This window comes from Quercus lobata, chromosome 8, assembly GCF_001633185.2.
Source record: "Quercus lobata isolate SW786 chromosome 8, ValleyOak3.0 Primary Assembly, whole genome shotgun sequence".
Classification (NCBI taxonomy): domain Eukaryota; kingdom Viridiplantae; phylum Streptophyta; class Magnoliopsida; order Fagales; family Fagaceae; genus Quercus; species Quercus lobata.
This window is the reverse complement of record NC_044911.1, coordinates 44,358,474-44,369,000: the sequence shown is the minus strand read 5'-3', so window position 1 is coordinate 44,369,000 and position 10,527 is coordinate 44,358,474. Positions and strand designations below refer to the sequence as shown.

Here is a 10,527-nt window from a genome sequence, read left to right as displayed (position 1 = left end):
TTTGACACTTTACCCACCCTTGGTTCGTTCCGTCTATAATCCGTAACCCACCTCTGAATATTCTGTTACTCTAACACGTTTTGTCCAAAAATTTAACAAGAAATCAGATCAAACACTCCTCTCCCACACTCTCTCTCTCACGCTTGCTCATCCATTCTTAACCGAGAATCGACTGGGTTTTGTTTGTGCAAGAACACAGAGGAAGGAGACCCACGGATTTTGGAAGAAGGAGACCCATAGATTCGTGTTTGGGAACATTTTGGTCTTGAATCCGTTCGGATTTCTCTTTACTTGGTGAGCTACTTTAGATGTTCTGAGCATGAAATTTTTATTTTTCTTTTACTTTCATCTGCTCTTTTCCTCTTATTCTAGGTAGATTTAATGTTTGAAACCTAGGGTTTTAATTTTATTTATTTATTTTTTTTAAATTGGGTTTCTACAAAGTAAAAGTGACCATGTTTTAATTTTGACATGTTCTTTTACTTTCTGGTTTCTGCAAAGTGACCGTTGAACCAAAAATTCGGCCATTAAATTAGCTATGACTCTGAGAGTTTCGTAGATTGGCCAAGTTATCTAGCTTTATTAAAATTAGCAGGTGGGAATGGGATTGCCCTGTTGCCAGGTTTGAGCGGCTAGTTACTGTCAAAGATAATAGTTTTGAGGTTCAAATTAATGGGAATGAAATTGGGTTTCTGCAAAGTGGTGTTTTGTATTGCCGAGTTTTGCTGTCAAAGCAGCAAAGAGTTTATTCCAATGCAGCAGAATTTTTTTGGCATTACTGAGTTTTCAAAGCAGCAGATTTTTCATTCTGGCAGCTTCAATCTTGCAGTTTTCTGTACTACTGAGTTTTGCTGTCAAAGCAACAGATTTTTTTTCAATGCAGCAGATTTTATTTGTAGTACTGAATTTTCAAAGCAGCAAGCAGATTTTTAGAAGCAGCAAGCAGCGGGCAGAACTTGCAGGGAGGATTTAATGCTTTTTTAACCAAGGGTCTAGCATAATGGAAATATTTTCTTGCAAGTTGCAATTATCAAGAGACTGGTCTAGAAAGTTAATTTGTGGTGGCTTTGTTGCTTGGGAAAAAATGCCTTATTGATTGAGCATTTGATTGGAAAAATGCCTTATTGCTTGTGTAGCTAATGCTGTTACTTTTCAGTGCTAGCTGTTATTCACTTTACATGCCCTGTATAAAATGCTATATGCTGAGCTACATGAAGACCAGGCGAAGGGCTGAATGTACTCATTGTCATGTGATGTTGAAGGGGGTCTCCCTTGGTGCAAGGGGTCTGTATATCATTCCCAATGGGTTTGAAATTTCCAGTTATGATGAGAGGCTTGATGGTCTTCCAGTTTAGAAATTTTTGAGCTTTGCGATGCTGTTGCGAAAAGAACTAGTACTTCTGAAGATTATGTTTCACTCAGAATTTTGTTTATCTGAGCTTGTTGATGTAATGGGAACTTATGTTTGTAAAGTTGGAATTTCATTGCTAAATGTTGTCATGCTAGTGCTAGATGGTTTGAAATAAAGAATTTGTTTTGCATCATTGATCTCTATCATCATGAGCAACTGTTATTTAAGCACTAGATGTTAATAATTGTTCAGAAGTGTCAACTTTTCAATTGGGTTTAATTAACTGTACTGTAAGTCTAACTGGAGTATAAGATTAATTTGCTTAGTTAAGCCTAAGGCTCTGTACGTGACTGCTAATCTTAAGAAGACCCTTTGATTGGGATGTGGTATCACTTTGCAGAAGTGACAAAAGAACTAATGAAGCTAATAAAAGCACTTGCTCTGAAATGTAACTACAACTTCCAGGACAAACAATGGTGAGAGAAGAAATATTGGCAACACTGATTTTCAGGATGTTTCTCTCCAAAACTGATTTTGCCAATGTTGACTAGAAATATCATTTTCACCTTTGCTCATTTTCCACTTGTTATATATGGTGTCCAAAGTCAAGTCATAATTTATTGAAGCCTTTTGGATTTAGTAACTGCATCCACAATCTTTAATACTTATTGAATCCTTGTCAAGTCTACGTTTTTATCATTATGAACAGTGCATATGGCAAAATAAAAAGTAAAAAAAGATAGTTTACTCTACTCACAAAATTAAGGGCAAATGTCATTGACAAAGAACTTCTAACTATATCAAACCCGTTACATGTGAGCATACAACTAAATACATGTTACACTTGAAAGTTGAAACCACTACCCACTACAAAGACAACAAATACAACTAAACTAGAAAATTGTTGCTAAACATGGCTCTTTTGCTTATCATCTGTTCAAGAGGTTCATAAGCACGATGCACTTAAATGGCACATGGTTACAACATTACAATTTACAATGACAAAGCAGCTATGTAGAGGAGAATCAGCCACCGATGTCCTGGTTGATTGACTAATGAGCAAGTATCTTGTCTGATTGGTACCTGAAAATGCTTTGAGATGTTGATATTGATGGTTTAAGCCTAAAAATTATCACAATAGCAATATAAATAATAATAATAGATGATTTTGTCTAGACAATGCAACAATGAAAATGGTCTATAATATGAAGAAGGGGAAATGCAAGCTTACAGACTATGATTCACAGCAGGTAAAGTTTGAGGGCTACCTATCTCAACGAATGAACTTAGTAAGGCTACAAATAACAATAAATAAAATAATTGTAAAACTTTGTTCATATGGCTAAATGTTACATTAATTACTTGTACTGTTTCCTTCTATCTAAAATTTTCTTTGTGTAGCAACAAAAGGATAAAAGAAAAGAAAAGGTTTTTATAGCAAGTTTGAAGTTTTGCAAATCTGCTGCTTTGAAAACTCAGTAATGCCAAAAAAATTCTACTGCATTGGAATAAACTCTTTGCTGCTTTGACAGCAAAACTCGGCAGTACAAAACACCACTTTGCAGAAACCCAATTTCATTCCCATTAATTTGAACCTCAAAACTATTATCTTTGACAGTAACTAGCCGCTCAAACCTGGCAACAGGGCAATCCCATTCCTACCTGCTAATTTTAATAAAGCTAGATAACTTGGCCAATCTACGAAACTCCCAGAGTCATAGCTAATTTAATGGCCGAATTTTTGGTTCAACAGTCACTTTGCTGAAACGAAAAAGTAAAAGAACATGTCAAAATTAAAACATGGCCACTTTTACTTTGTAGAAACCCAATTTAAAAAAAAAAAAAAAAATTTAAAACCCTAGGTTTCAAACATTAAATCTACCTAGAATAAGAGGAAAAGAGCAGATGAAAGTAAAAGAAAAATAAAAATTTCATGCTCAGAACATCTAAAGTAGCTCACTAAGTAAAGAGAAATCCGAACGGATTCAAGACCAAAATGTTCCCAAACACGAATCTGTGGGTCTCCTTCTTCCAGAATTCGTGGGTCTCCTTCCTCTGTGTTCTTGCATAAACAAAACCCAGTCGATTCTTGGTTAAGAATGGATGAGCAAGAGTGAGAGAGAGAGTCTGGGAGAGGAGTGTTTGATCTGATTTCTTGTTAAATTTTTGGACAAAATGTGTTAGAGTAACAGAATATTTAGAAGTGGGTTACGGAGCATAGACGGAATGAACCACAGATGGGTAAAGTGTCAAAATTGAAACCACGGGTAGGTAAGTTAAATTAGAGGCAAACCACAGGTGGGTAAAGTGTAATTATCCCATTTCTTTTTCTCATGCCAACCCTCTCTTTTTCTCTGAACCATTTCCTTCTTTCTTGTTTTCCTTTTCCTTCTTCTTTCCTCTCTTTATTCTTTCTTTTTCTTCAACAGATTTCTCAAACTCAAACCAGCCTCACCACCACCATCATCACACTGCTACCAACAACCTAAGTCAGCCCCAGTTGCAGCGACCCACCACAGCCATCTCCGATCTTGATGTAGTGCTGCATGGTCCCCACTTGACTTCAACTTGGTTTTGGTTAATTTTGGAGTTTGATTTCATTTGGTTCTATGATAGGTTGTTGCTAGTTTTAGTTTTTGAGTTTTTGTATTATGATGGGTTATTGATAATTTTAGTTTTTGGGTTTTTGTATTTGGGTGGTACCACCTTGATCTGTGGTTGAGGCTGGGCAGGGGTGGTTTTGTGATTTTGTTGTTGGAAAAAGATAGAGATCGGTGGTTGAGGCTAGGGTAGGGGTGAATTTGTGTTTTTGTTGTTAGAAGAAGACAGAGGAGAAGAGCAAGATGAAGGGGAGAGAGAAAAAAAATAAAAAATTCATTTGCATAAGAACAATAACCGTGCATATATACACAGTTCCTGTAGTAGTTTTGTATATTTGCACATTTTTAGAAGCAGTGATGTGGGTGTTTTTTTTGGTTAAAATGTGCAAAATTGAGCACTTTTTGTATTTTGTAAACTTTTGCAACCACTAATGTGGTTGCTCTTACATAACATAAATTGAAGAGCTTCCTTATAAGGCATTTCAAAAATCAGGTATGTCTTCCGTGTGCCGTTTTGGAGTCCCTAACAAATGTTTTTTTTGTACTTGGATGCTCAAAATTAGCTAAACTCCATGAGACATTACCTGCTGGAAAAAGACCGAAGAATTTTTTATATGGTTCAAGACAAATCTAGCCCATAAGTATAAGAGGTACCCTGGGACATCCTCCATCCTTCCATTTCTTGTTCCAAAAACTTCTAAATGTGTTGCCTGTTGACATTTTCTGCCATCTTTAGATTTTGACTCCAATGTCACTCCTTATGGCCCTATGCCAGCTATCCAAGGATCTATCTAGTTATGAGTTTTAAATCTAAGTTTGGGGTCAAAATATAGTTTTTCAAAAAGTATAGGAGCTAAAATGTAGATTTGGTAAAGTTTCGGTGACATTTTTGTAATTTTGCATGGACTGTTGGTTGGTGGGATTTGTTCAAGACTTCCAAGTAAAGATTTATTGGGCTTTTCTATCTTTTATTTAGACGTGGGTTTTGGATTTTATGTTGGGTTTGGAGTGATGGGTTTCTCTTGTTTGGAGATTTTAGCTATTAGAAAAAGACTCTTGTCCTTTCCCCTTTTTTATTTATTTATATTTTTTTATAAGGCTCTTGTCCTTTCTTAGCATGAAAGGTTTACCTCAAAACAGGTTTGGAGGAAACTTCTTCCAACCCATTATATGATGGAAAATATTTTCCAACCGCAAAATAATTTATAGGTGAAAATAATTTTTGGAAAAAAAAACCTTTTAAAGTGTTTTCAAGTAATTATTTTTCAAATTTGAAGGGTTTTTTTTTATTTTTTTATTTTTTTTTATTTTTTTTTTTAACTAACTATCACTCTATCAGATTTGCATTGTACCATAACACTTGGGGTACTTTGAGAAATTTGACACTTGACAAGTGGGAAGGATTTTTATTTTTATTTTTAAAGAAACACTAAATATTTTGCCAATGCTTTTAATGAAATTTCAAAAACCTTTTTTTTTTTTTTTGCTAATTATTTTTGCATACATTGAGTTATACATTGTCGTATACACTCCATTTGAAATCATATTTTGAAATAAGACTTCAATTATAATTGTAAAATAATGAAATTTTAACAAAAATTATTTTTTCAAAGCATGATTTTAGTTGTCTCATATACACAATGCTATCACCATTTATCTTCCCTCTTGTTTAAAGAAGTTTATTGAGAAAGAGAACATTTTTTTCCCTCTTGTTTAAAGAAATTTACTGAGACGAAAGATAACAAAAGCCACAAGATGGGCCAGGCTCGTCTCTTTACTCTTGGACCAAAATACAAGCAAGGAGAACAGATAGATATGGGTATAGGCACATTAGCATTATAATTAACAGCCCATCTAGCTGGGTCAGAAAATTCTCACTTCAACTTAAAAAAGAGAAGTCTCAACTCTCAAGCTGCAAAGTTTTTTTATCAGCAACTTGATGTCATGTTTGTCATAAGTTACTGGTTAATGTAAATTTTTTTAAAATTCTATCTTCTTCTAGATACCGTTATATCTTTGACCAAATTATTTCCGAGCCCAGCAAACTAATGAAAATAAGCTGGACCAAGGAACTTGGACACGACGCCCTTTAATTGCTTTGACTACATCTGCTGCATTGCCTTTAAAAAATCACAAAATTAAGCGCTAGAAAGATAGGAGAATTTACTGCATGCCAACAAAGCTGGAATTGTTTTGCCCCCACAAAGAATCACCTAGGATGTCGCTTTTGGTTCAAACATGAGTCAAATTATCCGTATCATTACCAAAGAATGCAGTATCCATAAGGACCATATATAACACTTTGGGATTTTATTGCAACGTAACATCAATTAAAATTGTTTCCAACGGGGAATAGGTGTGACAAAGTCTACCAAGGATCGATCCCCAAGCATTAATGTGAAGAAGGTAGGTTCTAGTTTCCTCTTTTGCTATCATTTTAAAGGACCTGGAGTTCTCTCGCAAACGCTACTATGTTCTGACATTGCCGCAACTTGTCGCACATGATAGAAAAGAATAGGGTGCATAAACATTTCCACCTGGTTTTCCATAGGTTGAGTAAAAAAACATTGCTGAAGTTGGGAAGTCAGGTTGATAACCACTGTCGGGTGAAAGAGCAAAAGGTGCTCAGGCCAGATTCAACATGGAAGTCACAATATAGCGTGTGATAGGCAGTGGCGACTCCAAGAATTTTGTCCAGGGTTTTCCTATTCCACTTTGAAAAATTTTGGGTCATTTCAGTTTATTTCGGGTGTTTTGGCCGGTATGAATTTTGTGCTTAAAAAAAAATATTATAAACTATAATTTGTTGTTTAGTTGTTTCATTAATAAAATTATAAGTTCATTTGAAATATTAATAAAATTATTAATTATTGTTGTTTAGTTGTTTCATTAATTTGTTTGTCTTTTATAAACTATAATTTTTTGTATTGTTGTTTAATTAATTATTAAATTATTAATTGTTGTTTAGCCTAAAATAATTTAATTTGTTTGTCTTTTATAATGTACTAGTCGCTAACCCGTGCGATGCACGGGATAGTTTTTAAAAAACATATATATATTTACTTTGCTTAGAGAAATAATCACTTGAAACAAATAAGAATTCACCTCTACTTACTATGGCTCAAAACATAAAGTATAATTTTATTTGAAATGTAATCAAACATTAAAGGAAACTAAACAACTGTAAATCAATTATTGCAAAATATCTAGATGAACAAAAATAATAATAATAAATGAATGCTTAGGCAAATATTCCATTTAATATTTTTTGTTTATTCATCTTTTGACTTATTTAAAAAATATATTCCTTATACTTTGTAATCTAGAAAAGTAGATGACACTCATATTCTACATGAGCACAATATAAAGGAAGAAACTCGTAACAAACTTTAGGGATAATAATTTAATGATTTAACTATTTTTAGTGATAATTTTATAACTAAATTCATACAAATATATTATAAACACTCCCTCTCTCAAAAACTTTAAAAACTACTATTCAAGCATAAGTAAATAAAGATATAACTACCAAAATAGCTTTCACATAAATATTTTGAAATTCCCAAGGTCTCTTACACAAAGACAACAAATCTCCAGTGTAGAACTTCTAATCTCCACTTGAAAATATTATCTACAAAATAAGAGAATTCATACCTAAAAAATAATTCATTTAGAAGGAAATAAAAAGAATCAATATAAATTTTCTACCATTAATGGAGGCTTGCAATTAGTATGCACTTCCCTCACTTTACCACTCATGTGAAACAATAGGAAGAATACTTTGCATAAATCCATGAACTACTTATACTCAGGAGATAAAGCAATTATGAAAGATACCATTTATTTCAAAAAAAAAGAAAAGAAAAAGGAATAGTCATAATGAATCAAAAAGCAAGCAATATGGATGGCTTAGGGACGATGATCCAATATGTTTTGAAAATATTGAACATCAATGCAAGAACCTATTTGTGACTTTCATTAAACATTACATTTATCATGAATTCTATCCAACACATGCTAGAAACTTTTAATTCAAAAACTTTTCACAACTAAAGAAAATCAAATATGACTACAAACGATGTGAAAAAAAATTTAAAACTTTATTAGCAAAATATATTAAAAAACAAACATAGACCAAATACAATAGAAATTGATAAGGAACTTCATTAGCACAAATTTCCAATCAAAGCTCGAAAGCATACGAAAATAAAGAAAATGCTAAATGTACTACTAATTTTACAACAAAAGGCTTAGACAACTAACTTCAATGAACAATTGAAGGAGTGACATTTCATAACTTTGTACAAATGAGTCGTTCTATCCACTACAATGACAACTTCAAATTCTAAAGCATCATCCAAGATGTTGGATTTATTAATGTAGTATTATACAAAATATGAACGATTCCAATTCATGGGCAACTAAAAAGGGCTAATAGATGCGTCTAATGAGGAAAACATGAAAAGAAAAAACGTCAGCTCAAATTTTATTTGCCTTAGTCAAATGAATTTGATGTTGTTCTAGATAAAGAGACTTTCAAAGGATGTTACAAACCCCAAGAAATTGCACATACAGTCTAATTAGATACCGAAAAATTGAAAGAAAAGACAAAAGAAAAGAACCAATTTATCTTAATTAGATACAAATCCAAACCACAATTCTTCTAGCATGCAGTCTAAATGCATAAGTATAGAAAATCAGGACATTTTGGAAGTAGTTTAACATAGAAACAACTTTGAAATACAAAATAATTTCAACTTAAAATACATAATGCTATGATGTTAACTGTTTCATTTGGTCATAATTGGTTGGGTTAACAGCATTTACTGTAGCATTTTGTGCTACATTAGAGCCAAGGCTAGTCCAATAATTTTCTTAACAGATTTGTGAAGGACATAACAGCTTACACTCATGATTCTTATATTTGAATTCAGTCAGCTATTCAACTCAAAGTTTTGTTGACTTGGGTAAAAGTGACTTAGAGTAATTAATAATATGTACAATTCCCCTACTACATAGCTAATTTATCTTTAGTTGCGCATGCTTAAATATCTAAAGCATTTAAAGAATGTAGATGTCAGTGGTACTGAACTCTTAACTGCCAAGGATTTGTTCACAAATGATGGAAATATTATACCTGAGCACTTATTATCTCTAACTAATGCATAAATCATTATGAAAATTGTAATTCTCATGCCTATAGTGGTTCTTTTTTAAGAGAACCATCTATAGCTCACAATATCAATGGAATAAGAACAACCAATTCTAAAAAAATATAATTATGCAGTAAACAAAGAAGGTACCAGATTACCAATCAAAGTGAGTATTGGCTTTGCAATGCCCCATCTTCCCTTTGCCCTGCTCTTCCTCATTTATTGGCCAACAATCTCTTCTTTTTTTCTTTTTCTTTTTTTTAATATCAATTAACACATGTCAGAACAAAAATAAAAACAACAAAATTGAACTTTCTATGATATCCTAGAACATTAATAGTGAAACTAAAACAGATCCAAATATTTTATTAATAGTGAAACTAAAACAAACCCAAATATTTAATTAGACTGTAAAAAGGGGGAAACTCAATATAGATCAAACCAAAAAAAAAAAATCCATCATTGTTTCTCATAAAAGACCTTAAAACACAACAATTTTTTTTGACATACTCAAAATATGTCTTTACCTGCACATCACAGGGTCCAATTGTATCCTTATGGCCTGTAGAATCTTGATGAATAATGCCTCCCTAAAATGCAAAAAACCCAATTTTAATTTCTTTACAACCAAACCTGATAATAATCAAGCAATTGAATAGCTTTGTGACAAACTGTCCCTATAACATGTATGTGACAGTCAAAAAACTTTCAAAACAGAAATAAAATCGCCACAAAATGCAAAATAGCAGTAGCCCCAACAAACCAAAAGATTATATTACCCATTAAACTTGTTTACTATTTCATAATGTACAAAACTAACTTATGTTTACAATGCCAACCGACATAATTGAAATATACAATGGGCTGAAAATTCACAAAATTAAATCCAAAAAAACTGAATAGAAAATCAGAATTATAAAGAGATCAATAAAAATTCAGAATTATAAAGCAAGCAAAAAAAATTTCAGCTGTGAGTTGCATTGTAACAAATAATCCCTAAAAAAATATTATTTATAATATAATATAGGGTTATGGATTCCTAATCGAATTTGGTTAGGGTTATGGATTCCTAATCAAAATACAATATAGGGTTATGAATTCCTAGTGAATTTTGGTTACCTTAAACTGAATAGAAAATCAGAATTATAAAGAGAGCAATAAAAATTCAGAATTATAAAGCAAGCAAAAAAAATTTCAGCCGTGAGTTGCATTGTAATAAATAATCCCTAAAAAAATATTATTTATAATATAATATAGGGTTATGGATTCCTAATTGAATTTGGTTAGGGTTATGGATTCCTAATCAAAATACAATATAGGGTTATGAATTCCTAATCAATTTTGGTTACCTTAAACTGAATAGAAAATCAGAATTATAAAGAGAGCAATAAAAATTCAGAATTATAAAGCAAGCAAAAAAAAT

At 32.3% G+C, this 10,527-nt stretch overlaps 1 long non-coding RNA gene across 1 annotated transcript; it reads left to right on the top strand.

The window, feature by feature from the left end:
* On the top strand, positions 1-1,554 carry LOC115954583. Its single transcript, XR_004083926.1, has 2 exons — positions 1-294; positions 502-1,554. It is a non-coding gene; the product is annotated as an uncharacterized LOC115954583 (long non-coding RNA).
* Positions 1,555-10,527: the final 8,973 nt, after the last annotated feature.